The following is a 27,253-nucleotide window of genomic DNA, read 5'->3' on the forward strand; positions in this document are numbered from 1 at the left end:
TCTGTGGAGACAAAGCGGAGTTAACCTTTCAAATCCAGTGTCCTTTAAAGTATGTATATAGCTTATATGTAATGAGAGCTCTTGGGGTGTAGTTCTTATCTCTGAGCTAAGAGGTTTGGACTCAATTCCTATCTTCTCCAGAGGTGTATAATAGCAGATCTGACCAGATTGATTAAAAAATATCAAGCCGCTTTGTAGAAAAATTGTACCAATTTGTTACACAGGCTCAAAGATCTTTCAGGAAAGAATGGCAGAGCTTAGTTTGACTCTTTACAAAATGAGCATGGGTGGCAAGACCAGCAACTGTTGCCAGTCCCTAACTGCCTTTGAGAAAGTTTGGACAGGGTGGTTACTGGGGCCAAAGCAACTAAAGGCACAGCCATCAGTGATGGAACACTAGGAATACACAGAATTCAGAACTGGAGGGCTGCAGTAAATCTTGGATGGTGCTCAAGTTGGAGGAGATAACTAGGTAAGGGTGAAGCCATTGGGAAGCAGTATCAACATAATTCTATCTCTTCCTAACATTTTTCAGCATTAAATTAGAGCATTTGAGATATTATTGTAATCTTAAATATCCCCAAAATCACAGCAACTCCCACCATCCACATCACTCTACCACCATGGTGAGAAGCCAATCTGATCCAATTGGCTGGTATTTTTATGCAGCACATGCTTTTAATAAAAGCACAGCTTCATCAAGGGGAGATCATGCTCAACAAATCTGTTAGAATTCTTTGAAGAGTTAACAAGCAAGTTAAGCAAAGAAGAGCTTGTGGACATGATCTGTTTGGGTTCCCAGAAGGCCTTTGACAAGGTTTTACACAGGAGGCTGCCAAATAATGACCATGGTGTTAGGGGCCAAGATACTGTCATGAATAGAGGATTGGCTGGCTGACTGACTGATGACAGACAGTAGAGATAAAGGGGTCTTTTTGAGCAAGGCAGCCAGTGACTGGTGGAGTTCCTTAGGAGTTGGTGTTGGGATCACAACTATTCACATTATACAGTAACGATCTAGCCAATGGAACTGAAGGCATTGTTGCTAAGTGTGCAGATGACACAAAGATAGGTGGAGGGACAGGCAGTGTTGAGGTAGGGGGAAAGCTGCAGAAGAACTTGGACAGGTTGAGAGAGTGGGCAAAGAAGAGGCAAATGGAATAGAATATGGAAAAGTGTGAGGTTATACACTTTAATAGGAAGAATAGAGGCATAGACGCATAAATGGGAAAGGCTTCAGAAATCTGAAGTGCAAAGGGACTTGGGAGACCTAGTTTAGGTTTCTGTTAAGGTTAAATTGGATGGAGGGGTCTGATTCCGTGCTGTACATCTCTATGACTCTTTAGCGTGCAGGTTCACTTGGCAATTAGTAAGGCAAATGCAATGTTAACATTCATTTCAAGAGGGCTAGAATACAAAAGCAGAGAGGTGCTGATGAGGCTCTAGTCAAACTATGTTTGGAATATTGTGAGCAGTCTTGGACCCCAATTCATTGAGTGTATTTAAGACAGAGATAGATAGGTAAGGGGATCAAAGGTATGGAAGAAGATAGGAGAGTGGAGTTGAGAAACATATTGGCCATGACTGACTAGTGGAGCAGTCAGGAAAGGCCAAATTTTCCTCCAACGTCTTTCAGTCTAAAAGTACTAAAAAATTAAACATTAAAAATATAACACATAGGTAGTAAGTTAACCTGGAGCAGTGCTATTTTCTGGGTCTGTAGATCTTAAATGTGCAAAATAGCCTTTAGTAGAGTGATGCACTCTTCCTGTTGGATGTGGGAGATTGGGGAGAGTTTCCATGTTACTGATTATTATGTCTGAAGGAAGCGTGTTTGGTTGTGAATCCTATCATATTGCATGGATCAGTTGGAGCAGCAGTTAAAGGCAATGAGGAATTTACAGGAGCTAGGGGATGTGATGGATGGCAGTTGCAGCAAGGTAGAAAAACTGCAGATATGGTCAGGTAGATGGGTTACTTCTAGGAAAGGGAGGAGAGGCAGGTAGTGCAGAAGTCTCCTGTGGCTATCCCCATCTCAAACAAGTATGCTGTTTGGAAAATGTGATGTGGAATTGCTGGTGTTGGACTGGGATGGACAAGGTCAGAACTCACAAGACACCAGTTTATAGTCCAACAGGTTTATGTGAAATCGCAAAAGTTTTTCAATTGCTGTTCCTTCAGGTGAACTGGAAGGAAGAGCACAGGCACAGAACTTGTTGGTGGAGAGATCATTGCAAATTAAGAGTGTCAAAAGATAGTACAAATGGTGCGAGTGGAGTGTTGACAGGCTGAATAACAAGTCGTTGCAGGTGTGGCAAATGGTGTGAGTAAAGTGTCAACAGAACAGCAAGTGAAGGGATAACCTGTGATCCGATTAATTAAGGCAGAATTTACAAAAAAATCAAAAACACGATGGTACTAATGACAAACCAAATGGCTGGCATAATACATTAGGCATAAGAGTCATGCCTATAAATTCTATGCTTCCCTCCACTTCACCCGATGAAGGAGCGGCACTCCGAAAGCTATTTCACATAAACCTGTTGGACTATAACCTGGTAAAAACAATGACTGCAGATGCTGGAAACCAGATTCTAGATTAGTGGTGCTGGAAGAGCACAGAAATTCAGGCAGCATCAACCTGGTGTCTTGTAACTTCTGGTTTTGGAAAATGTGGGGAGTGATGCACTGTCTGGGGAATGCAGCATTGACAGCCAGGTTTCTGGTACTGAGACTGGCTCTAATGTAACAAGGCATATGTCAGGTTCTAAGTGATCGATTGTGATAGGGGACTGGATAGTCAGAGGAACAGACTGATGTTTCTGTGGCGACAACAAGACATCAAGATCATGTGTTTCAACCCTGGTAACAGAATAAAGGATATCTCTAAGAGGGTGTAGAATATTCTCAAAGGGGAGAGGGAGCATCAGGAGGTCATTGTACACATTGGAACTGATGACATAGGAAGAGAAAAGGATGAGATTCTGAGGAGAGAATATAGGAAGTTAGACAGCAATTTCAAAAAGAGGTTCTCAAGGGTAGTAATATCTGGATTACTCCCAGTACCACCAGCTAGTGAGGGTAGGAATAGGAGGATGGAGCAGATGAATGCATAGCTGAAGAGGTGGTGCAAGGGAGAAGGAATCACATTTTTGGATCATTGCAATCTCTTCTGGGGTAGAAGTGACCGGTATAAGAAGGATGGATTGCACATGAATTGGACAGGGATTAATATACTGGCAGGGAGATTGGCTCCATGTGCTCTGGAGCATCTAAAGTAGTTTTATGGGTGGGGTGAGGTGGATTGGGTGGGCGGGGGATGAGTTGCGTGGAGTGTTAGCCAGGCAGACAGTGAGAAAGGAGATTAGTCTGAGACTGGTGCAGTTGGGAAAAGGAGCAAGTCAAATAGTCAGGGCAGGCAGGAACAAAGCAGAAACGACTTCCGACTAATAAATTAAACTGCATTTATTGCAATGCAAGAAGCCGAACAAGTAAGACAAAAAAATCAAAAACACGATGGTGCTATTTAATAGGACTTCACTCAGGCAGCCATTTACATTTTGTAACTGTATTTGTCAAATCCCTTTGGATTCTTCTTAACCCAATTTATGTGCCCTTTCTGCCCTCCTGATTTTCCTCTTAAGTATACTTCTACTGCCTTCATACTCTGAGGATTCACTTGATCCCAGCTGTCTATACCTGACCTAGGCTTCCTTCTTTTGACCAAAACCACAATTTCTCTCATTGGACTGGAATATCATAGCCATTACAGAGACGTGGCTCAGGGATGCACAGGATTGGCAGCTTAATGTTCCAGGGTATAAATGCCATAGAAAGAATAGAAAGGGGGCAAGAGAGGAGGGAGAGTATCATTAGGGATAACATTATGGCTGTACTTAAGGAGGATATCCCTGAAATACATCCAGGAAAGTTATTTGGTTGGAACTGAGAAATAAGAAAGGGATGATCACCTTATTAGGATTGGAGTATAGACCCCTCAAGAGTCAGTGGGAAATTGAGAAACAAATTTGTAAGAAGATCTCAGTTTTCTCTAAGAATAATAGGGTGATTATGGTAGGGGATTTTAACTTTCCAAACATAGACTGGGTCTGCCATAGCGTTAACGGCTTGGATGGAGAGAAATTTGCTAAGTGTGTAAGAGGAAACTTTCTGATTCAGTATGTGAATGTACCTACTAGAGGAGGTGCAATCTTGATCTACTCTTGGGAAGTAAGGCAGCGCAGGTGACTGAGTGGGGTAGCACTTTGGAGCCAGTGACTGTAATTCTGTTAGTTTTAAGATAGTGATGGAATGGATAGACCGGACCTAAAGTCGAAGTTCTAAATTGAAGGAAGGCCAATTTTGACGGTATTAGGCAAGAGCTTTCACAAGTTGACTGAGGGTGGATGTTTGCAGGGAAAGGGATGGCTGGAAAATGGGAAGCCTTCAAAAATGAAATAATGAGAGTCCAGAGACTGTATGTTGCTGTTGGTGTAAAGGGCAAGGCTGAACGGGTAGGGAATTCTGGATGACGAGAGAAATTGTGGTTTTGGTCAAAAGAAGGAAGCTTATGTCAGGTATAGACAGCTGGGATCGAGTGAATCCTTAGAGTATGGAGGCAGTAGAAGTATACTTAAGAGGAAAATCAGGAGGGCAGAAAGGGGACATGAGATAACTGATAAATTGGGTTAGGAACAATCCAAAGGGATTTTACAAATACAGTTACAAAATGTAAATGGCTGCCTGAGTCCTAATTAAATACCTGGACGTTTTTCAGGAAGGTCTAGGGACTATCAAAGGAGCCAAAGTCACCTTGCATATTGACCAAGAAGCAATTCCCTGATTCTGCAAGGCCTACTCAGTGCCATTTGGGCAAAAACAGAGGCAGAAATCAGGAGGCTGGAAAGCAAATCATCTTGCAGAACCTGTTATACCAATTATGAAGCCAATGGGTTTTTAAACAAATGATAAACCATTTTTCGCAGCTGGATGAATACCCAATCATTCGCACAGAGGATTTATATTCAAAGCTGGTGGTGGGTGGGGGCATGGAGCTCTCCTTCACAAAGCTGGACTTGAGCCATGCGTAGTTGCAACTGCAGTAAGATGAGGATTCTCAAAAGTATGCTACAGTTAATACCCATAAGGTTTGTACTAATATACAAGACTGCCATTTAGGGTATTGTCACCTTGTACAATTTTTCAGTGCATACTAGCCAAGGTGGAGTTATTTCAATGATGAACATGATTGTGGTGAAAACACATCGGTTCTCTAATATCCTTTAGGGAAAGGGATTGCTCTCCTTACTTGGGCTGGGTCTACATGTGACTCCAGATCCATTGCAATGAATTTTAACTGACCTCTGGGCAATAAATGGTGACCTAACCTGCAATGCCTACATCCTATAAATGAATCAAAACGTTACAACAGGACATGGGAAGAACCAGTTAGTTTCATGTAAGATGCAGTTCAGAATTCCACAACGTTTGAACTAGCATTCCTTTTGTGATGGCAGATAACATTTTCTTATTTAAAAAATTCAAGTTATGGGTTGTTTTACATTGAATATTATATATTATTTTAGTGTATTGTGGAGTGCATCAGCTTTTGTGGACTTTGTCTGTTGAGCACCCACTTCATTTGTTATAGACATGACATCTCTTAGCATTTCTAGCCTAACTTCATTTCAGAAGGTAGGATGAAGGCACTTTTGCCATGGTGTTAGGAGGTTATTCAGATATATTGATCCAGTGATGAAGAGACATTAGCCAACCATATGTTTATATCACAGTGTGGTGAGTGATTATACAGGCAATAAATAGTGGTATTGAGGACATTACTGGAACACTGACATTTTGACTTACTATGTTACTAAAAAGAAATTACATTGGAAACATAAAAAAAGGTACAAGACAACTGATATAATTTAAGATTTTGCTTTATGGGGAGATCTAAGATGACTGCAGTCTGAATGGTCTGCTGTGCTGGGCTCTGTGCCATACCCTTGGGCAAGGTGAACATTTACCCCCACCCCACTTTCAACCACTCCAAGGAGAAAAAAGTATTAATTTAAACTTACTGATTATTTGGAGCTGTTGAAATCACCTGAGACACCATCAGGCCAGGATGAAGACTGGTAAAGGAAAGGAGCCGGAAGGAGGACAGCAGACAGGGCACTCCCCTACTGCGTCGGGGCTGCCTGCAGCCAGTGCTCAGCCTCTGGAGACGGCCCCTCCAGATCCAGCAGGACAGTAGCACTTACTCTTGGAGTTTGCTAAACTCCGAGAGTGGATTCAAGCAGCAGTGGAACCATTATCTGCCATGCTGAAAAAACATGAGCAGGAAATCCAGATCTTGGGACGAAGACTAGAGGCAGTGGAGGAGAGGACTGCGGCATCGGAGATCCTGGCGGAGGTCTCGGGAGGAAGGACCCGAATGCTGGAAGACCAGGTTCGGGTCCTTCAGGATCAAGTCGATGATCTAGAAAATAAAAATAGAAGGAAAAGCTTATGGGTCCTGGAACGCGAAGAAGGCGAAAACCTCGTTGACTTCCTGTAGGGATGGCTCCCGAAGTTCCTACAGTTAGAGTTGGAGTCAGTCCTGGTAAGCGTGGAGCGGGCCCACTGGATCGCAATGTGCAGCTCCAGGCTAGACCGCCCCCCTAGCGGTCCTACTGCAGCTCCTGTACTATAGAGAAAAACAACTACATCTTTACACATGAAAGAAGTGAAACTATCACTGTATTCTAACAGATGAAAGGCTTAACAGACAATCAATTTTTCAATGTATAATTTCAGTTACATCACACTCCAAATTTTTTCTATAAATTCTGTGTTACGATCGAGCCCTCCACAATCACCTGATGAAGGAGCGTCGCTCCGAAAGCTAGTGTGCTTCCAATTAAACCTGTTGGACTATAACCTGGTGTTGTGTGATTTTTAACTTTATAGAGAAAAACAGTTAATAGTAGAAGCAGCAAGAAGACTGGGAAGAAACTCACAAGCTTCAATGTGCAAAGACTCAAGGATAATGTTTTTTCATGATTTTTCAGGAGCCCTGGTCAAGAGGAGAAGGACATTTGATGATGTTAAAAAAGAATTAAGGGACCTAAACGTCCAATAGTCCATGAGGTACCCGACCGTGTTGCGTCTCGTCCACGGGGGTCGGTATATACTTTTGACTCCGCAGAAAAGACTTTGTGAAGTCTCTGAAATGAAGGACCTGAGTTGGGATTGGAGGGGAGGGGCCATTATTGTGGACATTGGTTTGGGGTTTTATTTTAATTACCCTCCCCTTCCTATTTCCCTCTCCCCCTTCCCCTCTTCCCTTTTTTTGTGGTTATTGGTTGTACATTTTTTGGTTTCTTTGTAAAATTGGAACTATCTTATATATCAGTCGGTTGGATATTATCTAGATTCTGGATTAGTGGTGCTGGAAGAGCACAGCAGTTCAGGCAGCATCCAATGAGCAGCGAAATCGACGTTTCGGGCAAAAGCCCTTCATCAGGAATAAAGGCAGAGAGCCTGAAGCGTGGAGAGATAAGCTAGAGGAGGGTGGGGGTGGGGAGAAAGTAGAATAGAGTACAATAGGTGAGTGGGGGAGGGGATGAAGGTGATAGGTCAGAGAGGAGAGGGTGGAGTGGATAGGTGGAAAAGGAGATAGGCAGGTAGGAGAAGTCTGGACAAGTCATGGGGACAGTGCTGAGCTGGAAGTTTGGAACTAGGGTGAGGTGGGGGAAGGGGAAATGAGGAAACTGTTGAAGTCGACATTGATGCCATGGGGTTGAAGTGTTCTGAGTTATCTAGATTTTTTCTTACTGCTTTTTTTGATCTTACATTTGGGGTGACTGTATTTGTGACTAAGATGACGGGGGGGATTGGTATCCACTGTTTCAGAATGTAAATAGCAAGTTTTCCTCGTTTGTGAACTGCCTGGGGATAGGGCGCAGCCTCAACTAGAGGGAGTTAAGATGGTAATAAAGATTGGAAAGATCTCAAGTGAATGGGGGATTATTTGGGTGTTTGTTTCAGTTAAATGTAGTGTTGTTTTTAGATGTAGTTGTTTTTATAGGAATAGTTTTTAGATTTCATAGATTTAGTATCTTTGTAACTCATCACACCTCAGATACATTCCTTCCTCCTGGGAAACCATAGGCTGCCCTGGATGACCATGGTTAGTGATTTGTTCAGGTGGTGCACCTGGAATATAAAAGGGAGCCATTCTCCTGTTAAAAGAAAGAAGGTCTTGTCGAGCTTTAGTAAGGAAGGGGTGGATATTGCCCTGCTGCAAGAGACGCACCCAACTGACAAGGAACATCTGAAACTGCAGCAGGGGGGTTATGACAGGGTGTTTTTTTCATCCTTCAGCTCTAAGAGTAGAGGAGTGGCTATACTGAAAAGAAGGAACCTCCCTTTCCAGATAACGGAGCAGATTAAGGATGAACATGGACAATTTATCATTCTTAAAGCCCTAATACATGGAGAAGAATACAGTGTTTTGAATATATATTGTCCCCCAGCACACCCTCTTAAATTTCTAATTGATGCAGTGGCTAAATTAATTAATCTTGGGGTTCGCCGTATGATTATAGGAGGGGATTTTAATCGCCTAATAGATCCCGAGATTGACAGGGTGCCAAGAGGCCTGGCAGGTACACCCGCGCAGTCTAAGCACTTGGTGGATATCTGTGAAGAGTTGGGACTAGTGGATGTGTGGAGGTATCTCCACCATAACAGAAGAGACTTCACGTTCTATTCCAACCCACACAAATGTCATACATGAATCGATATGTTTTTTATGCCAACTGATGGTCTGGACAGATTATTTGCATGTAAAATAGGGAATATAGCTGTTTCGGATCATGCGCCACTATAGATATTAAAGCTAAGGGTAATGGAGCGAGTGCATGTCACTGGCACATGGATTCATTTTTGTTAGGGGATAGTAAATTTATTGAACATACTACAAGAAAATTCAGGACCTTTTGGGATATTAATTCAGGTATGTCTAGTAATCCGGCAATACTTTAGGAGGCCACTTTATGAGGTCTAACTTTTCATATTCGACAACTATAAATGACTATAATATGTTTTCTCAGCTATCTTCAGTCAGGCATCTCGTATCCCCTGCTGCAGGGGATGCAAGAGGCCTGACTGAAGGTAGCTGAGAAAACATATTATAACAAGCCATCATTGGTTAAATGTCAGTGGGTCATAGGCTCCGGGCTGTCCTCAACTCAATACACACACAAGTGGCTAAAAAAGAGATCTCCTTTTCAAAGACTGTTTGAATTCAGAGATAAGCCTGGTAACTATCTGGCTTATTTAACTAGGAGGATAAAAGCCTCCCAATCTATTACAGCTGTTAGGGAGAAGGTTGGTACAATTACCTGTGAACTGAAAAAAATCAATGCTATGTTTAGGGAAAATTTTGGAGAGCTATATCGGTCGGAGGGGAGTGAAGATAGTACAATGGGAATGCAGTCCTTCTTTGAAAATCTGGACCTCCCCAATGTAAGTAAGGAGCAGGTTTCCCTTTTGAATGTGCCTCTAACAGTTCAGGAAATGCAGGAAGCAGTAAGGTGGCAAAGCACTGGGGCCAGATGGATTCCCAACTGAATTCTATAAGGAATTCATAAACATATTAGTGGAACCACTTCTGGGGATGTACAAATACTTTTATACACAGGATTGTTTGCTGCCCACTCTTAGGGAGGCTAATATCTCCCTTATTTTAAAGAAAGGGCAGGACTCCGAAGAATGTACTTCATGTAGACCAATCTCGCTACTGAATGTAGATTTTAAAATTTTATCTTTGGAGAAGGTTCTGCGTCATATTGTAAAAGAAGACCAGACAGGTTTTGTTAAGAACTGCAGTTCCTCTAACCATATTAGGAGAGTACTGAATACACTGCAGGTATGTCAGCAAAGATTGATTCTGGGATTGGTGGTCTCCTTAGATACAGAAAAGACCTTTGATCGGATAGAACATAGAGAATAGCCGTTATCTATTTGAGATTCTAGAGCGTTTTGGTTTGGGGGCGATCCTTTGCCAGATGGGTAGCAGTACTGTATAAGGATCCTAAGGCAGCAGTTATTACAAACAGTGATAAGTCAAATAATTTTAATATTAGAAGAGGTAGTCGACAGGGGAGTCCTTTATTATCGCTGCTACTTACGTTGGCAATTGAAGAGTTAGCTAAAACTATCAGAAAGGACTCTGAAATAGTAGCGCCAAAGGTAGGAATGGGGGAGCATAAGATCACCCTATATGCAGACGATGTCCTTTTATTCTTGGCCGATCCGTAAAAATCTGTTCCCCAACTGATCCAAACAATTCATTCATATGGTAGTTTTTTGGTTTACAGGATGGGGGGATTAGTGGAGGTGCCTAATCTGAAGGATAGAATGCAATTCCCATTTAGATGGTCACTAAAAGGTTTTTTGTATCTGGGAATTTTTATTGCTGCTTCCTTCCGCCAGCTGTATAAGGCTAATTTTCTACAATTACTAGAGAGGATAAAACAGGATTTGCAGCGGTGGGAGGGGTTACCGTTATCATGGTTGGGCCGAATGGCCCTGATTAAGATGAATTTCCTTCCCCGACTGCTATATCCCATGAGAATGCTCCCATTATTGTTATCTAGTATTACGGAGGATTAATGTTGACTAGGGTCCTTTATTTGGTGCCATAGGTGTCCTCTAATTCACTAAATTGCAGCTTTTGCAGGCTGAGGGAGGGGTGGATCTTCCGGATTTGAAGAAATAACAAACAAGTGCTTCATTAACATATGTTGGTGACTGGGTGCAGGGGAATTCAGAATCAATCTGGCTTGATATTTAAGCCTCACAGTTGAGGTGTCTCCTAATTAATTTATTATTCATGGACAAGATGAAATCCGTGACCTAGCAGTGTAAAAGTCCAATTATCTTAAATATGGTAAAAACCTGGAGGATAATGAGGCAAGACGAGGGCAATTGGTCTAAGACTTCACCATTTACCCCATTGGTAGGAGCCCAAGGATTTAAACCTGGGGCAATGGATTCCGGTTTTAAGACATGGGAGAACAAAGGAACTCTATGTTTGGGAGACTTATTCGAGGGAGAGGTCCTAATGTCATTTAGTCAGTTAAGTCAGAAATATGGATTGTCCAATAAGGACCTTTTCCAATACTTTCAGATCAGGGACTATATACAGAGGAAGACCACACTCTTGGCCCAATGTTATAAATCAGTTGCAGAGAAAAGGATACTTTGGTGTATGGGTCCTCTTTCACTTAGTACTTTATATCATTTACAGAAAAGTCATGCTCTGGGGGTTATGGAAGGACTTTGTAAGGCGTGGAACCGAGCGTTACGAGAGGACATTTCACCGGAGATATGGGAAGACATTTGGGGGCATGTAAGGAAAATTTCAGGATGTAACAGAGCACAGGCCTTGCAATTGAAGATCTTGCACAGCGCACATATGGCACCAGAGAGGCTAGCTAAGTTTAAGAAGGAGTATCACCAGAATATCCCGAATGTAAAATTAATATAGGCACTCTCGCACATTGTTATTGGTCACGTTGTAAGATCCAGAGATACTGGAGTGCTATAGTAAGGGTGCTAAAGGACATCCTGGGGATTGAAATTAATATGGATCCGGTATTTCTTCTTTTGGGGTTGCCAAGTTTGCCCTCTCTGGGGGAACACGAGAAGAGATTGTGTAACATTCTTACCTACTGTGCGAGGAAGAACATTCCAGTGAAACGGACGTCGGAAAAGCCACCAGGTCTTATGGGGTGGCATAGGCTGGTGATGGAGCATCTCCCTCAAGATCACCACAAAACATAAATTTTATAGGATGTGGCAGCCCTTTTTAAATTATATTGAAGCCAACTTGTTGCAATATTAGTCAGGGCCCGTGAGAATCTTTATGGGTGCCTGTGGGGCCCCAGGAGGAGGAGACTGGAAGGAAAAGAATATGGGTACTGTGGATGGGAGCCTCAGTGGAGATGTGATGAGCGAGATATTAAGTTATTTGAATGTAGATTAAGCTAGTAGTTATTTAATATGTTTGTAGTTTAGTTTTAGTTAAGCAGATATGTTTGTTTTGGTAGAATTGTGGGTTGTTTATTAACAACGGTACTACACTATGGCCTTGTTCTTTGTACTTTTTTTCTGTTTTGATGGTGTTATTCTTTCATATATAAATGTTTTGTAAAAGGTTTTAAAAAGCTTTTCAATAAAAACTTTTTTTTAAATTTGCTTTATTTATTGGGAGCTGTATTTTCCCTGCTGAGCGCTCCCCATCTCAGCTAACCAAGCAACGCAGTCAACCAAAAGCAAAGAAAATAAATAAGAAATAAATTTAAAATATTTCATACATTTCACGTGTTTATGCTCAAAGTTGCGCTTCATTTTATTCTTTAAAAGTTATTTCTGTTTTTACTCCTTGCGTAGGTCATACGTTGGTTTATTATGTTGCTTGTAAGTTCAAAGTTCTCTTTCAGTCCATTCTCTTCGATCAGAGGCATCAAAGGCAACAGAAGAGATAACTTCTCAGTGCCTTCCATTTCTTGTCTTCAATACTTTCACTTTCCAGATCTATTCGATCAGTCTCCATTTCACTGTTCTGCGCACTAGTGTGCTGACACACTAGTGTCCCTGCCTTGGACAGGAACTCTCCTCTCCTCCTGCCAAGAAGTGAGATCAATATCATATTATCATAAAATATGATGCAGTCTGTTAAATTTGCATTTTCCACAGGCCATGGATAAGCTGTCAAACAAGAACGGGATAGGTTTTACATTAATGCCTCAAGCTCCAATAAATTTATTCTTCCTTACATCACAACTAGTTAGCCTTTGTCTACTCATCGACAGATGTTTGTTCACCATTCTGTTTAATAAAGGTGTGATTGCACCTCTGAATAGTGCAATCATTTGTCTGCATTATTCCTAATGATCTCCAATCTCAAGCGTAACCAAAGCCTTAAGTTTCCCATTTCATTCCCAGAAATCCCATAGTTGCTATTCTCATCCCTGATCAATTCTAATATTCTCCAAATCACTAATTTTAAGGGTCATTTTATATTTTTTTCTTTTTTTTATAGCAAAGGGCAATGCTCACACCTGTTTATTTATTTTTTCTTATTTTTTATTAACCCCCACACTACCGCCTAACTGCAGTAGTGCTTATTTTTTCCCCCAGCACCCATGGTGTGTGCGTGCAGGTGTGAGACACAGTGAGAGACAAAAGTGCAGGAATCTTTATTCAATTTCCACCACCAGGAAGATAGGAAAACACCCGAGTGCCCAGTGACAAGCACTGCCCTTCACATCAAAGGGCGATGCTATGTGATCAACACAGTGAAGGGGAGGGTAGGGACTAAATCAAAATAGAGTTGGAGGGAGAAATAATGCACTCCACTCCCTGCGGCACCCACCTCTCCCTGAACAACTCCAGGGTGCTGGTGGACACCGCGAGCTCCTTCTCCAAGAACACCCAGGCCCTAACGTAACGGCGGAAGAAGGGCAGGCAGTCGGCCCTAACGACCCCCTCCACTATATTCCATGAATGAATAAATTATGGGTAATGTACCTGGTGTAGATCACAAGTGATGGTTGTGACCATTTCGGACTTCAAGCAAGGGACAGTCAGAACCATTTTTTAAAAGCCTCATTTTTAAATTTATTGAAGTGTAAAAAAGGTTTCCTGAAATTAATATCCACACAAGGAATTTGTCCAAACAAAACTGGAGAATTTATCAAGAGACCTATAATTTGACTGCCCGTACAGTTAAATATATTTTATCTTATTTTTAAAACATATGTCCTTCCCCAACAAAATGTTGGGAGTGTACGTAATGTAAACTCCAGGGGAATCAGAGGTGACTGGCAACTCGACACCAGTGTGTACCTCAGTTGTCCCTCACAGGGTTTGGACATTCAGGATAAGGAAACTATAGAGAGCCATGATTCAATTTTGATGGATTTTCAGTTTGCAGAATAGAGTTACAGCTAAAGAGAAGGTGCAGACAAAGATCAATTCTAATGAGAGGTCTGTTCATAAGCTTGAAAACAGCAGGAAAAAAAGCTGTTCTTAAATTTATTGGTACAGGTTTTCAAACTTTTGAATTTTCTGCCCCAACGAAAGAGGGTGGAAGAGAGTATAACCAGGATAGGACTGGTCTTTGATTATGTTGACTGCTTTCCTGAAACAGGGAAAGTGTAGATGGAGTCAATAGAAGGAAAGTTGGCTTTCATGGACTGGACTGCATTCTCAACTTCGTAATTTCTTGTGACTTGGGCAGAGCAGTTTTTCTTCAGTCATGAAGCAAATACAATGGCAAGTAGGAGAATATAGTCATCCTGATCTTGGATCCCTTTCTACACTCTAATTAGACAGAACCTGGCTACTGGAAACTAGTCTACAAGGTACACTGTTTAAAATGAGTACATGAACAGAGACAGATAATTTAAATTGTGACATGGAACCAAGAGAGGCTAATGCCAATGTAGGCCAAACTAGCAGGTAAAACAATCCAATTGATTGCTTGCAAAGAGGCAGAAAGAGGTATACAGACAAGATGCGGAGTGGTAGTGGCAGACACAAAAAGGGGAAGTGAGACAAACAAGTGATAAACTTGACAGGAAAGATATGATGTGGAGATGCTGGTATTGGACAGGGGGTGGACAAAGTCAGAAGTCACAACACCAAAGCTTTCAGAGCTGTGCTCCTTCGTCAAATGAAGTGAAAGAGAGCAAGAGAAAGGAGGAGGAGGATGGAAAGAGGCACAAAAGAGATGATTTGGAGATGCCGGTGTTGGACTGGGGTGTACAAAGTTAAAAAATTACACAACACCAGGTTATAGTCCAACAGGTTTAATTGGAAGCACCAGCTTTCGGAGCGACGCTCCTTCTTCAGGTGATAGTGGAGGGCTCGATGTGCTGTTACGATCGAGCCCTCCACTATCACCTGATGAAGGAGCATCGCTCCGAAAGCTAGTGTGCTTCCAATTAAACCTGTTGGACTATAACCTGGTGTTGTGTGATTTTTAACAAAAAAGAGACACACAAGAGAGACCAGCTGAATAAGGATATCCGGGGGTAGAGGTCAATGTTGGATACTGATTATTAACACTAACTGGATGGAGAATAGGCTTGAGTCTTGAATAGCCTGTTCCTGATTTCTACTGTGTTGTTTTCTCTCTCAGAATACAAAACGTGGGGAAGCAAACTGGTAAACAAACTCTAGACAAGTGGTGTAATGTCTATTCCAGATGATTTCTTCAGGCTTCCCTTCAAAGTGAGTTCACCCCACCACACCCAGAAGTTCCGGAAGAAAGTCAATGGAAATTCTATCCCCTGCATAAAACAAACAGACTGAGGACCAAAGAAAATCTGAGTCGGAGACGCTTTTGCAAGAAGAACTCAATGAAATGGTGCTCTTACCCTTTTGGAGGGGGGGAAGAGAGAGAGATATGCAGGAGCCATCGTCTCCTCCCCGTGAACGAGAAGATGCCCACCACCAAAAAGGACAAACAACCCCGAAAGTGGCCTTTTATGCGGCTCGCTAATCCAATCACTGAGAGCTGGGAAACTCCCGCCTCTGTCTTCACTTCCTGAATTACCGAGTAACATGAGAAGTGGGACAACAACAAATTACTTTCATTTATATAGTCTCTTTGAATTAGAAACGTATCAATTTACGACACAGGAACAGAGTTCTTTATGGAGCGAATTTCAGAGATTATTTTAACTCTTTTATGAAATGAGCATGGCTGTCAAGACCAGCATTTGTTGCAGGTCCCAAATTGAGATGGTCGGGGTGGGAGTCCAGAACTGGAAAGGTGCAGAAATCGTGGAGGGTTGGTAAGCTGGAGGAATTGCAGAGAGAGCTAGGACAAGGGTGATGCCATGAGTAAACAATACCAGCATTGGTATATTGCTTCCTAATATCTTCCAGCATTAAATTTGAGAATTTGAAGAGTTCATTGTAACGTCCGATAATCCTACCAGCTTTATCACACCACCGTCCTGGTAAGAAGCCAATCTGATTCAATTGGCTGGTAATTTTGCACATCGCCCACTTTTGATGAAAGTAAATTCAAAAGGTTGGCACATCAGAATATGACACAAGTAAGCTTCCACTCCTTTTCAAAACTTTGAGCCAAGTATATTTTGCTGATGAAAAGATGTAAAAGTTGTTTGCAGTGCAATTTGCAGTAGGGACGTAATGACACATGGAGAAAAAAGTGGAAAGAGCATATAATTTATTTTCTCTTTAATGTAGAACAAGGTTAGCTTGATAAATGACTAGGTCCAGCTACCATTTCTTTCACTGCTTTTTGAAAACACGGAGATCGTTTAATTATAAGACGGGTGATTTTAAAAAAAACTGTCCAGAGGTATTTATTGGAATCTGTGAACAAAAAAAAAGAGAAAAGGAGGTGAGTATCTTATAGTGCAGTGGCTCTGTCACTACCTCTGAGCTAGGTAGCCCTAGGTGCTGGTCCCATTTGCTCTAAAGTGTGTATCATAACAGATTAATTCATTTGAGCATCATGGTTGCTCAGTGGTTAGCATTGCTGCCTCACAGCAACAGGGACCTGGGTTTGATTCCTCCCTCAGGTAACCATGTGTGTGGAGATTGCACATTTTCCTTAAGTCTCCTTGGGTTTTCTCCAGGTGCTCCAGTTTCCTCCCACAATCCAAAGATGTGCAGGTTGGGGTGATTTGGCCACAGGAGATGCAGGGTTATAGGGTAGGAGGGTGGGATGCTCTTTGGAAGCTCAGTGTGGAATTCATGGGCAGATGGCCTGCTTACACACCGTAGGGATTCTGTGAATCAAAACTATCTTAAAAAAAAGATGGCAAGCAGAAACCAGAACACATCAGCAACAAGGAGAGAAAAGATGCTTTGAAAACTGAGTAAGAGGGATAAACACGAATTGAATTAAGAATAGAGTAGAAAGAATAGGAATAGATGAAAAAAAAACATAGTGCAGCAAACTAACAACTTGTTGGAATATCTTTGGATTCACAAGTATAGAAGATACACTTCAGACGATCAAGCCTGTACAACCAAAACTATACTAAATCTACACTAGTCCCACTTTCCAGCACTTGGACCTGAGCCTTGGATTCAATGGTATTTAAAGAGCTAATTCAAGCTGTGTGATTACCTGCCTCTACTATTCTCCCAGGCAGTGCATTCCAGTTACCTTCCAGCTTCAAGGTAAGAAAAAGCTCTAACTCTCCTCCAAACCTGCCTTTCACCATAAAAATATGCCCCATTGTTTTGGCCCTTCAACTAAGGGGAAATGTAGCTTTCTATCCACCTTTTTCCATGACCTTCATAATCTTCAGCACCTTTAGGTCCCCTGTCAATCTCCTCTGTCCCAAAGAAACACTCAATCTTATCTAGCCTCTCTTCATAGCTAAGTACTATGCAATGAACGGTGAAAATTTGCTGCAGGCACAATTTGCAACATGACGTTGTGCTCTAGCAGAGATTAGGTTTCAACATTTGCAGGAATGGCAATTAAATATTCAATTAAATAGAAAAAAGGCTACAGCAAAGAAGCAGACCGTGTAGCCTGTCATCTGTGCTGGCCAGTGCAATTCTGTTGCCTTATCCAGTGATCCTGCAATAATTTCTTTTTCAGTTCATGAGCCAATACCCCTTTGATAGCTTCAGTTTACTCTGTGTCCCTTTGTGATGTTAATGAGGGTTATATGTTCTGAGTGTTAAAGTCAGTCAGAGGCCAGAAGCAAACAAGAAATCTATTTCCTTGCCCTTTTGAAAAATGCCCAAAATCTGTTTGTGTGGAATTTTGACAGACACGTCTTGAAGTGTTGTATAAAAATATTATAAAATAACTTGCCTGTCTCATAGCTCATTTCCAGCCGTTCTTGGTTGTTATATATTTATGAGGGAGAGGCAAGGGAAAATCTACAGGAGAAATGACATATGGGAACACTAATCAAGAATTTTGTTACATATTCAAAGATGGATGACAGACTAGAGAGAGATCAAAGGCTGCATGAATTTGGCTAGAATTAAGGGACAGAAAAAAAGCTGTTACATTTCAGTGTTTATATCAATAATCTCAAAAGAATGATGAGTAAATCTGTGCATATTTTCAGAAAAAGTCAAAATAATAGAGCCATCAGGGAGTTTGGTTGCCCTAATGTAGGGGAGACAGTGGCATAGTGGTAATGTCACTGGACTAGTAATCCAGAGTAGGTAAAAACAATGACTGCAGATGCTGGAAACCAGATTCTGGATTAGTGGTGCTGGAAGTGCACAGCAGTTCAGGCAGCATCCGAGGAGCAGTAATCCAGCGACCAAGTCTAACATTCTGAGAAAGGTGTATTGAAATCTGGAATTAAAACTTAGCTTAAAGGCAATCTTGTTACTCTCCTTTTGCTAATTCAGTTAAAAACTCATCTGGTTTATTTATGCCGTTTAGGGAAATAAATCTACCATTCTTACCTGGTGCACAAAGTAGACAGGCAGGAGGCTGGAAGAACACAGCAAGCCAGGCAGCATCAGGAGGCGCAGAGGTTGATGTTTCGGCTGTGACCCTTCTTCATTAATGCGGGGGAGCTGCAGATAAAGGGGAAGCAGGGGCAGGGCGGTGAAGTGAGGATGGGTGAAGACAGTTAGGGGGTACGACCTGGTTGGCCAAAGGGAGGAATGAATCCGGTTGGTGGCAGGGAGCTGTGGAAAGGAGAGGGAGCGGCTGGGAAGGAAGTCAGGGGATGGGGAGGGAGGTTATTTGAATTTGGAGAACTCAATGTTGAATCCTTCTGGCTGTAGGGTGCTTTTCCCCCCTCTGTCATCCAGACAGCCCTCTGTCGCACCCCATCCATTCCCTGTTCGACCGCTCTAAACCACCCCCCACAACATAATTAAGACAGAGTCTGTCTTCACCTTTCCCTACTTCAGCATGCTACCCCCACCTCCCCCTTTACCTGCAGCTCCCCCTACACCCACCCCCAGTCCTGAAGAAGGCTTGGATTCCAGCATCTGCAGTTTTTTTGTCTCAAACCAAGATTCTTCCTGGGGTGGCGTACATGTGACTCCAGATCCACAGCAATGTAGATGACTTTTAATTGCTCTCTGAAATGAGCTCAACAGCCCTGTGTGGTCAAGGATTCCAACGGTTTACTATCCTAAGATTTGCCCTCTGGTGCTGGATTTTCCAACATGGTGAAGCAACTTCTCAGCGTCTACTTTAACAAGCCTCCTAGGAATCTTGCATATTTTAATAAGGTGTCTTCTCATTTTTTAAAACTCCAACAAGTACAACCCAACTTGCTCAAATTCTCTCATAAGGAAACCCATCCAAACCCAGAATAAATCTTGTGAATGTCCTCTGAACTGCCACTAATGATAACTTATTTTCATGTTGATGATTTGGATTTTTCAGCTCCTTTCAATTTCTTTCTTTTCCTTGCTACTCTTTCTTTATGATACAAGATTGTGGATATCCCTTCCGTCTTTTTGTGATTGAAAATAGAGCAGCGGGCGAAAATGGGTTTTGTGGAGAGGACATCTGGTCAATATTCCACTTTGATAAGTAGGTGTCAATGCTGTAGCTTTACTGGAACTGTGTGACATGGAGTGAAACAAGTTTAGGAGTACAAGTCTCTAACATTTTACATGGAATACTATTGTGGCTCACAGCTTTTACTGTTGCAGTGACTTCAACTATTTTTTGACATCATCGGAACAATGTCTGCCGTGATAATAGGGATCTCAGGAGGATTAAGTCAGAAATACTTCACCCACTAGGGCATTTCTGGCTGTTGCGAAAGCACCTGTTTTGTGTTTTGCACTGATGTGCTGGGCTCCATGAGGATTGGGATGTTTTCCTAACTGCCTCCTCCCTTTGATTGTTCAATTTTCCACAACCAATTTGAACTGGTCCTCCTGGGAGCAGATGCGGCGGAGACGAAGGAATTGGGAGAATGGGATGGCGTTCCTAACTGCCTCCTCCCTTTGATTGTTCAATTTTCCACAACCAATTGGTAATCAAATGTACTGCATTATCCTGGATGGTGTGAAGCTTTTTGAAATTGGAGCTGCTGTCATCCTGCCATTGGACTGTATTGTGTTATGCTTTTGATTTGTGTCTTGTAGATACAAAACAAGCTTTGGAGAGTCAGGAATTGAGTTACATATCACCGAATTCCCAGCCTCTGACCTGCACTTATTGCTATGCATTTGTGTTACTAGTCCAGGTCCGTTTCTGGTCACTGCCAATCTCCAGGATTATAAAACATTGAACTGTAGATGCTGCAGATTTGAAATGAAAACAGAAGTAACTCCACGAAGGCTGGTATCCATCACCAAGTCATTCGTTTATTTACACATGCAGAGTACTTGATGCTGGTCCAGCTTGCTCAGAGCCAGCTCTCAGAATGAACAGAATCTCTGACACTCCTGTTTATTTATTTATTTATTTATTCTCTGGAATAACTCCACAGAGGCCAGTATCCCATCACCAAGTCAACACTCCTGTTTTTTTTTCTTTGTCTTTTTTTTTAAACCCCCACATTACTGCCTAACTGCGGTAGTGCTTATTTTTTCCCCAGCACCCATGGTGTGTGTGTGCAGGTGAGAGACACAGTGAGAGACACAAGGTGCATGAATCTTTATTCAATTTCCACCACCAGGAAGATAGGAAAACACCCGAATGGCCAGTGACAAGCACTGCCCTTCACAAAAGGCATTGCTGTGTGATCAAACAGTGAAGGGGAGGGCAGAGATTAAATCAAAATAGAGTTGGAGGGGAAGACACTCCTGTTTATTTTTTTTATTATTTTTTTTTTCCAATCTTTATTCAATTTCCACCACCAGGAAGATAGGAAAACACCCGGGTGGCCAGTGACAAGCACTGCCCTTCACAAAAGGCATTGCTGTGTGATCAAACAGTGAAGGGGAGGGCAGAGATTAAATCAAAATAGAGTTGGAGGGGAAGACACTCCTGTTTATATCTGTCAGTCAGGGCTCCCTGATTGGAACAATAGTCCCAATGAGGGAACACATATTCTATGAGGTCCACCTGGCTGACCTTGTTACAATCACTACTTACTAGAAAAATCAGCAGGTCCAGCAGCATCTTTGGAGACAAGTTAATGTTTCAAGTAGAGTGACCCTTTGACAGAACTGGGGGACTTTAAACATTAACTCTGGTTTTCTCTGCACAATGCGACCAGACCTGCTGAGTTGCTCCAACACTTTCTGTTTTGTTTCTAAACCCCAGGATTTTGGTATTAGGGGGTAGATTCTCTCAGATTAGAAATAGTCATTACCAGCCACCTGTAGCAAAATGTTACTTGAGGTGTAAACTGGATGACTTATTTATGCTCAGTCACTTTTCACCCAATGCGAAATTAAAATAACCCCAATATGTACCTAATGTTAGTTGAATGAGGTGGCACAGGACCTGAGATCCACTTTAAATCCTGGACATTGAAAATGACACAAACAACGCATTGACCTTATGTAACATGTAGAGCAACCTGTTTTTCAAGATGTAAGAAGTAGATAATTGATTAGCTTCAGTAAACCACAAGGAATTTTAGGACCTGCCAAGACTTAGAGTCATAGAGATGTACATCACAGAAACAGACCCTTCAGTCTAACTCAACCATGCCAATCAGATATCCCAACCTCATCTAGTCCTGTTTGCCAGTATCACACTAAACCCTTCCTATTCATATGCCCATCCAGATGCCTTTTAAATATTGCAGTTCCTCCAGCCCCTACCACTTCCTCTAGCAGCTTATTCCATACACACACCACCCTCTGCGTGGAAAAGTTGCCCCTTAGGTCCGTTTTATATCTTTCCCTGTCACCCCAGGGTAAAGACTTTGTCTATTTATCCTAGGCACGCCCCTCATGATTTTATAAACATCTGTGAGGTCACTCCTTAGCCTTTGACATTGCTCATCCAGGTCTGTCTCTGGTAACTGCTAATAATATTCAGCCTCTCCCTATAGCTCAAATCCTCCAACCCTGGCAACATCCTTGAAAATCTTTTCTGATCCCTTTCAAATTTCACAACATCCTTCCACTAGGAAGGAGACCAGAATTGAACACAATATTCCAAAAATGGCTTAACCAATGTCCTCTGCAGCCGCAACATGACCTCCCAACTCCTATACTCAATGCTCTGACCAATAAAGGAAAACCATGTTGACTATCTCTAATCAGTCCTTGCCTTTCCAAGTATGTGTAAATCCTGTTTCTCAGGATTCCCTCCAACAACTTGCCCACCACCGATATCAGGCTCATCAGTCTATAGTTTCCTGGCTTGGCCTTACCACCCTTCTTAAATATTGGTACCATGTTAGCCAACCTCTAGTCTTATGCACTTCTCCTGTGATTATCGATGATACAAATATCTCAGCAAGGAGTCCAGCAATCGCTTCCCTCAGAGTTCTAGGGTACACCTAATCAGGTCCTGGGGATCTATCCACCTTTAAGCATTTCAAGACATCCAACACTTCCTTCTGTAATATGGACATTTTTCAAGATGTCACCATCTATTTCCCCACATTCTATAACTTCCATGTCCTTTTCCACAGTAAACACTGATGCAAAATACTCGTTTAGTATCTCCCCCATCTCCTGCGACTCCACACAAGGTCTGCCTTGCTGATCTTTGAGGGGCCCTATTCTCTCCCTAGTTATCCTTTTATCCTTAATGTATTTGTAAAAACCTTTTGGATTCGCCTTAACTCTACTTGCCAAAGCTATCTCATGTCCCCTTTTTGCCCTCCTGCTTTCCCTCTTAAGTATGCTCCTACTGTTTTTATTCTCTAGGGATTCAATTAATCTCTGCTGTCTATATCTGACATATGCTTACTTCTTTTTCTTAACCAAACCCTCAATTTCTTTAGTCTTCCAGCATTCCCTACACTTACCAGCCTTTCCTTTCACTCTAACAGGAATATCCTGTCTCTGGACTCTTGTCTAATTTCTGAAGGCTTTGTGAGTGGGAAATCATGTCTCGCAAACTTGATTGAATTTTCTGAAAAAGTAACAAAGAGGATTGATGAGGGCAGAGCAGTGGGCGTGATCTATATGGACTTCAGTAAGGTGTTCGATAAGGTTCCCCATGGGAGACTGGTAAGCAAGGTTAGATCTCATGGAATACAGGGAGAACTAGCCATTTGGATACAGAACTGGCTCAAAGGTAGAAGACAGAGGGTAGTGATGGAGGGTTGTTTTTCAGACTGGAGACCTATGACCAGTGGAATGCCACAAGGATCGATACTGGTCCACTACTTTTCGTCATTTGTATAAATGTTTTGGATATGAACATAGAAGGTGTAGTTAGTAAGTTTGCACATGATACCAAAATTGAAGGTGTAGTGCACAGCAAAGAAGGAGATGGAGTTTAATTCAGATAAATGCAAGGTGCTGCATTTTGGGAAAGCAAAACGTAGCAGGACATAAACTTAATGGTAAGGTCCTAGGGAGTGTTGCTGAACAAAGAGACCTTGGAGTGCAGGTTCGTAGCTCCTTGAAAGTAGAGTCGCAGTTAGGATTTCATTTATTTGGGGAATGTGGAATAATAGATTTGAAACTGCCACTATGCCTTAGCTGTACACTGAGCAAACAATAGACTCATTTTTGTTCTATTAATTATGTAACCAAATCTACACCTGAATATGTTTAGAGAGGTGAAGTTAGAACAAACATGAAAACAAAGCTTACAGCTGAGGCCAGACAAGCCTTGCCAAGGGAGGCCCATCTGTTAAAACCTACTGGAAAACAACAGAATAGATACAAAAAATAGGACAAGTTGACTGACTACAAACATACAGAAATTCCAGCTCATGGTTACAACACCTGTATGATTTGAGTGCAACTGAATGAAAAGACTTTACACTCAATGAACAAAGACCAGGATTTTTCAGGTGGGGAGGCTGCACCTCTGGGGCCACAATCAAGATGGTGAACTCTCTTAGTCAAACACAGGATCCCATTTTACATGTGTCAGCCAACAAAATGGTAGCTGAGCGGATGTCTGATTAAGGTCTGCAGCCCAACTCCACAAGCTGTCAGCCCAATCAGATAACCAACAGATCAGCAGTGCCACCAGGACCAGTGGCCATTGCTGGGACTCAACCTCAGAATGATGTTTCTAGAGGGAATGTGGGATCTGGTGGCATTGGCTCCAGATAGCAGGTCCCACTGGAGTGTGGGCCTTTTTGAGGCAGGCAGCACTAATGCTGCAGTGATGTCCTTCACACCTGGGAATCTCCATCGTGGGCCAAGGAGTGCCTACAAAAGATGGTAGGACTGGGAAGCCAGCGGGGTGTGCCAGACAGTCTCCCGACATGACAATAAGTCTTCCAGCTGAAAATAAATTGCCAGTGGAGATTGGAAGAGGCTCTTAAATTGCCAGGTAAATTGCTCAATTGGGCTATGGTTGGGCAGATACTGTACTTGGTTGATAGAAAAGTAGCCCTGTACGAGGTACAGCCTTGTGACCTCATTGCTTCCCGTGCCATTTTGCTTTCAAATGGCCCAGGAAATCTGGGTAAATTATTAACATGTAGAGAGAGTCTCACAAATAACAACTGAGTGAGTTAGCAGAAAACAAAAGTGTTGATGCTGCAAATTTGACAGAAAATGCTGGAAAGAATCAGCAGCTTAGCAATCTTTGTGGAGAAAGAATTGGAGTTAACATTAGACTGTTAGTTAATTTGTTAATTCTTCTGCAAATTCACACCGATCAAAAGCAATTCCATTTTAACTTGGCTAATTCAAAGAACCAATCTCTTAGCTCACCTACCTGAGGGGCTCAATTGATTTTGGTTTCTAGCAGCATTTGATAGATCAAGAACACCTATTGTTCCTCTGTCCACTCTTTGAAATTTTTCCTAAAACCTACCTCTTTATCCAAAATGTTGTCCTCTTTTGTGCACAGTATCTCATTTTATAAAGCTCCCATTAAGCTTTATAGTTTGTTTATTTATTTATATATTTAGTGAGGTGGTGGTAATTACACTGAATGTTAAGAAATGATGGCGGGATAGTCTTTTTTTCATATTGTTACTTGTCACTTTATCAGCCTAAGACTGAATGTTGCTGATACGTGGCTGAAATGATTCATCTCCAAAAGACACAACCATTTTCCTTCATACCAGGTATGACCCCAACCAGTGGACAGGTGTCCCCTGATTCTCGTCGACTTCAGTTCTGCTAGGGCGTATGATATCATATGAACTTGTGGGCAGAACAGTTTAGGATCTTGAAAGAAAGAGACCTAATATTTCGTCTTCCTCAAGTCTCTGTGACAGTGTCCATTGTAACATGTAACCTGTAACTAGTTGCTAATATGCAACAAACTATATCTTGTTCATGTCAAGAGACTCTTGTTAGCTCAGGATTGCTTTTTGTCTACCACATTAGACCCAAGCAAACCCTGTAGCTTCTTACCATTGAACAAGATGGTGGCAGCATTATGAGTAGCAATGCATATTGGGTAGTAGCTGCCATGAACATACTTTAGCCAAATGTGCCAAATGGATGATGCATCCCAGCCTCCTCCACAGCTCCAACAAAACAAGAAGCTTGATTCCAATTAGAACAAAGTAGTCCATTTGTTTGACAGCACATCCTTAGACATTTATTCCTTCCAATATCAGTAGCAGCATTGTGTACTATCTGCAGAAATTCATCAAGACCCTTTAGACAGCAACTTCCACTAAAAGGACAAGGTTAACAGATACGTGGAAACCACTTGTTTGTCAATCTCAATCCATCTTGTCTTTTAGTCTGTATCTCCATGTTCTCACTAACATTGCCCTTTTCCAATGTGAATACTGACAAAAAGTATTCATTAAGCGCTTCCCCTATGTCCGTATATTCCACACACAACTTTCCACTACAATCTTAATTGGCCCTAATCTTACTCTAGTCATTCTTTTATTCCTAATATACCTATTGAAGGCCTTAGGATTTTCCATGGTCCTATCTATCAACAGTGTCTCATGTCCCCTCCTGGTTCTTCTTAGTCCTGCCTTTAGATCTTTTCTGGATAACTTATAACTCTCAAGCCCCCTAACCATGCCTTCATGCCTCATTCTTACATAAGCCTTTCTCTGCCTCTTGACAAGAGCTTCAACTTCTTTAGTAAACCATGGCTCCCTCTCTTGACAACTACCTCCATGCCTGATAAGTATATACTTATCAAGGACCCACAGTAGCTGTTCCTTGAATAAGCTCCACATTTCAAGAGTGTCCATCCCCTGCAGTTTCTTTCCCCATCCTATGCACCCTAAATTTTGCATAATCGGAACATAATTGCCTTGTCCCCAGTTATACCTCTTTCCCTACGGTATATACCTATCCTTGCCCATTGCTATTATAAACATAACCGAATTATGGTCACTATTGCCAAAGTGCTCAGCTACTTCCAAATCTAACACCTGGCCGGGTTCATTCCCCAGTACCAAATCCAATATGGCATCGCCCCTTGTTGGCTTGTTTGCATACTATGTCAGAAAACCCTCCTGCACATATTGAACAAAAACTGACCCATCTAAACTACTTGAACTATAGTATTCCCAGTCTGAATTAGAGTGGTGCTGAAAAAGCACAGCAGGTCAGGCAGCATCCAAGGAGCAGAAAAATCGACGTTTTGGGCAAAAGCCCTTCATCAGGAATAGAGGCAGGAAGCCTGCAGGGTGGAGAGATGAATGAGAAGGGGGTGGGGATGGGGAGAAAGTAGCATAGAGTACAATAGGTGAATGGGGGTGGGGATGGAGGTGATAGGTTAGAGAGGAGGGTGGGGGAAGGTAGCAAAGAGTACAATGGGTGAATGGAGTGGTGATGAAGGTGATAGGTCAGAGAGGAGGATGGAGTGGACAGGTTGAAAGGAAGGTGGGCAGGTAGGACAGGTCATGGGGATGGTGCTAGCTGGAAGGTTGGAACTGGGGTAAGGTGGGGGGAGGGGAACTGAGGAAACTGGTGAAGTTAAAGTCCCCCATAACAACTACCCTGTTACTCTCGCTCCTATCAAGAATCATCTTTGCTATCCTCTCCTCTCCCTGAAACAATTCGGAGGCCTATAGAAAACTTCCAACAGGGTGACCTCTCCATTTTTGTTTCTAATCTCAGCCCAAACTACCTCAGTGGATGAGTTCTCAAACATTATCTCAGCTGCTGTAATACTACCCTTGATTAACAATGCCACACCCCCACCTCTTTTACCATCTTCTCTGTTCTTGCTGAA

At 42.1% G+C, this 27,253-nt stretch overlaps 1 long non-coding RNA gene across 1 annotated transcript; it reads right to left on the bottom strand.

Moving 5' to 3' along the window:
* Positions 1-12,234: 12,234 nt before the first annotated feature.
* LOC122561799 lies at positions 12,235-16,083 on the bottom strand. The gene is made up of 2 exons (XR_006315109.1): positions 15,438-16,083; positions 12,235-12,677 (listed from the first exon to the last, which is right to left on the bottom strand). It is a non-coding gene; the product is annotated as an uncharacterized LOC122561799 (long non-coding RNA).
* Between the last annotated feature and the right edge of the window lie 11,170 nt (positions 16,084-27,253).

The sequence above is a fragment of the Chiloscyllium plagiosum genome, chromosome 23, assembly GCF_004010195.1.
Source record: "Chiloscyllium plagiosum isolate BGI_BamShark_2017 chromosome 23, ASM401019v2, whole genome shotgun sequence".
NCBI classification, from domain to species: domain Eukaryota; kingdom Metazoa; phylum Chordata; class Chondrichthyes; order Orectolobiformes; family Hemiscylliidae; genus Chiloscyllium; species Chiloscyllium plagiosum.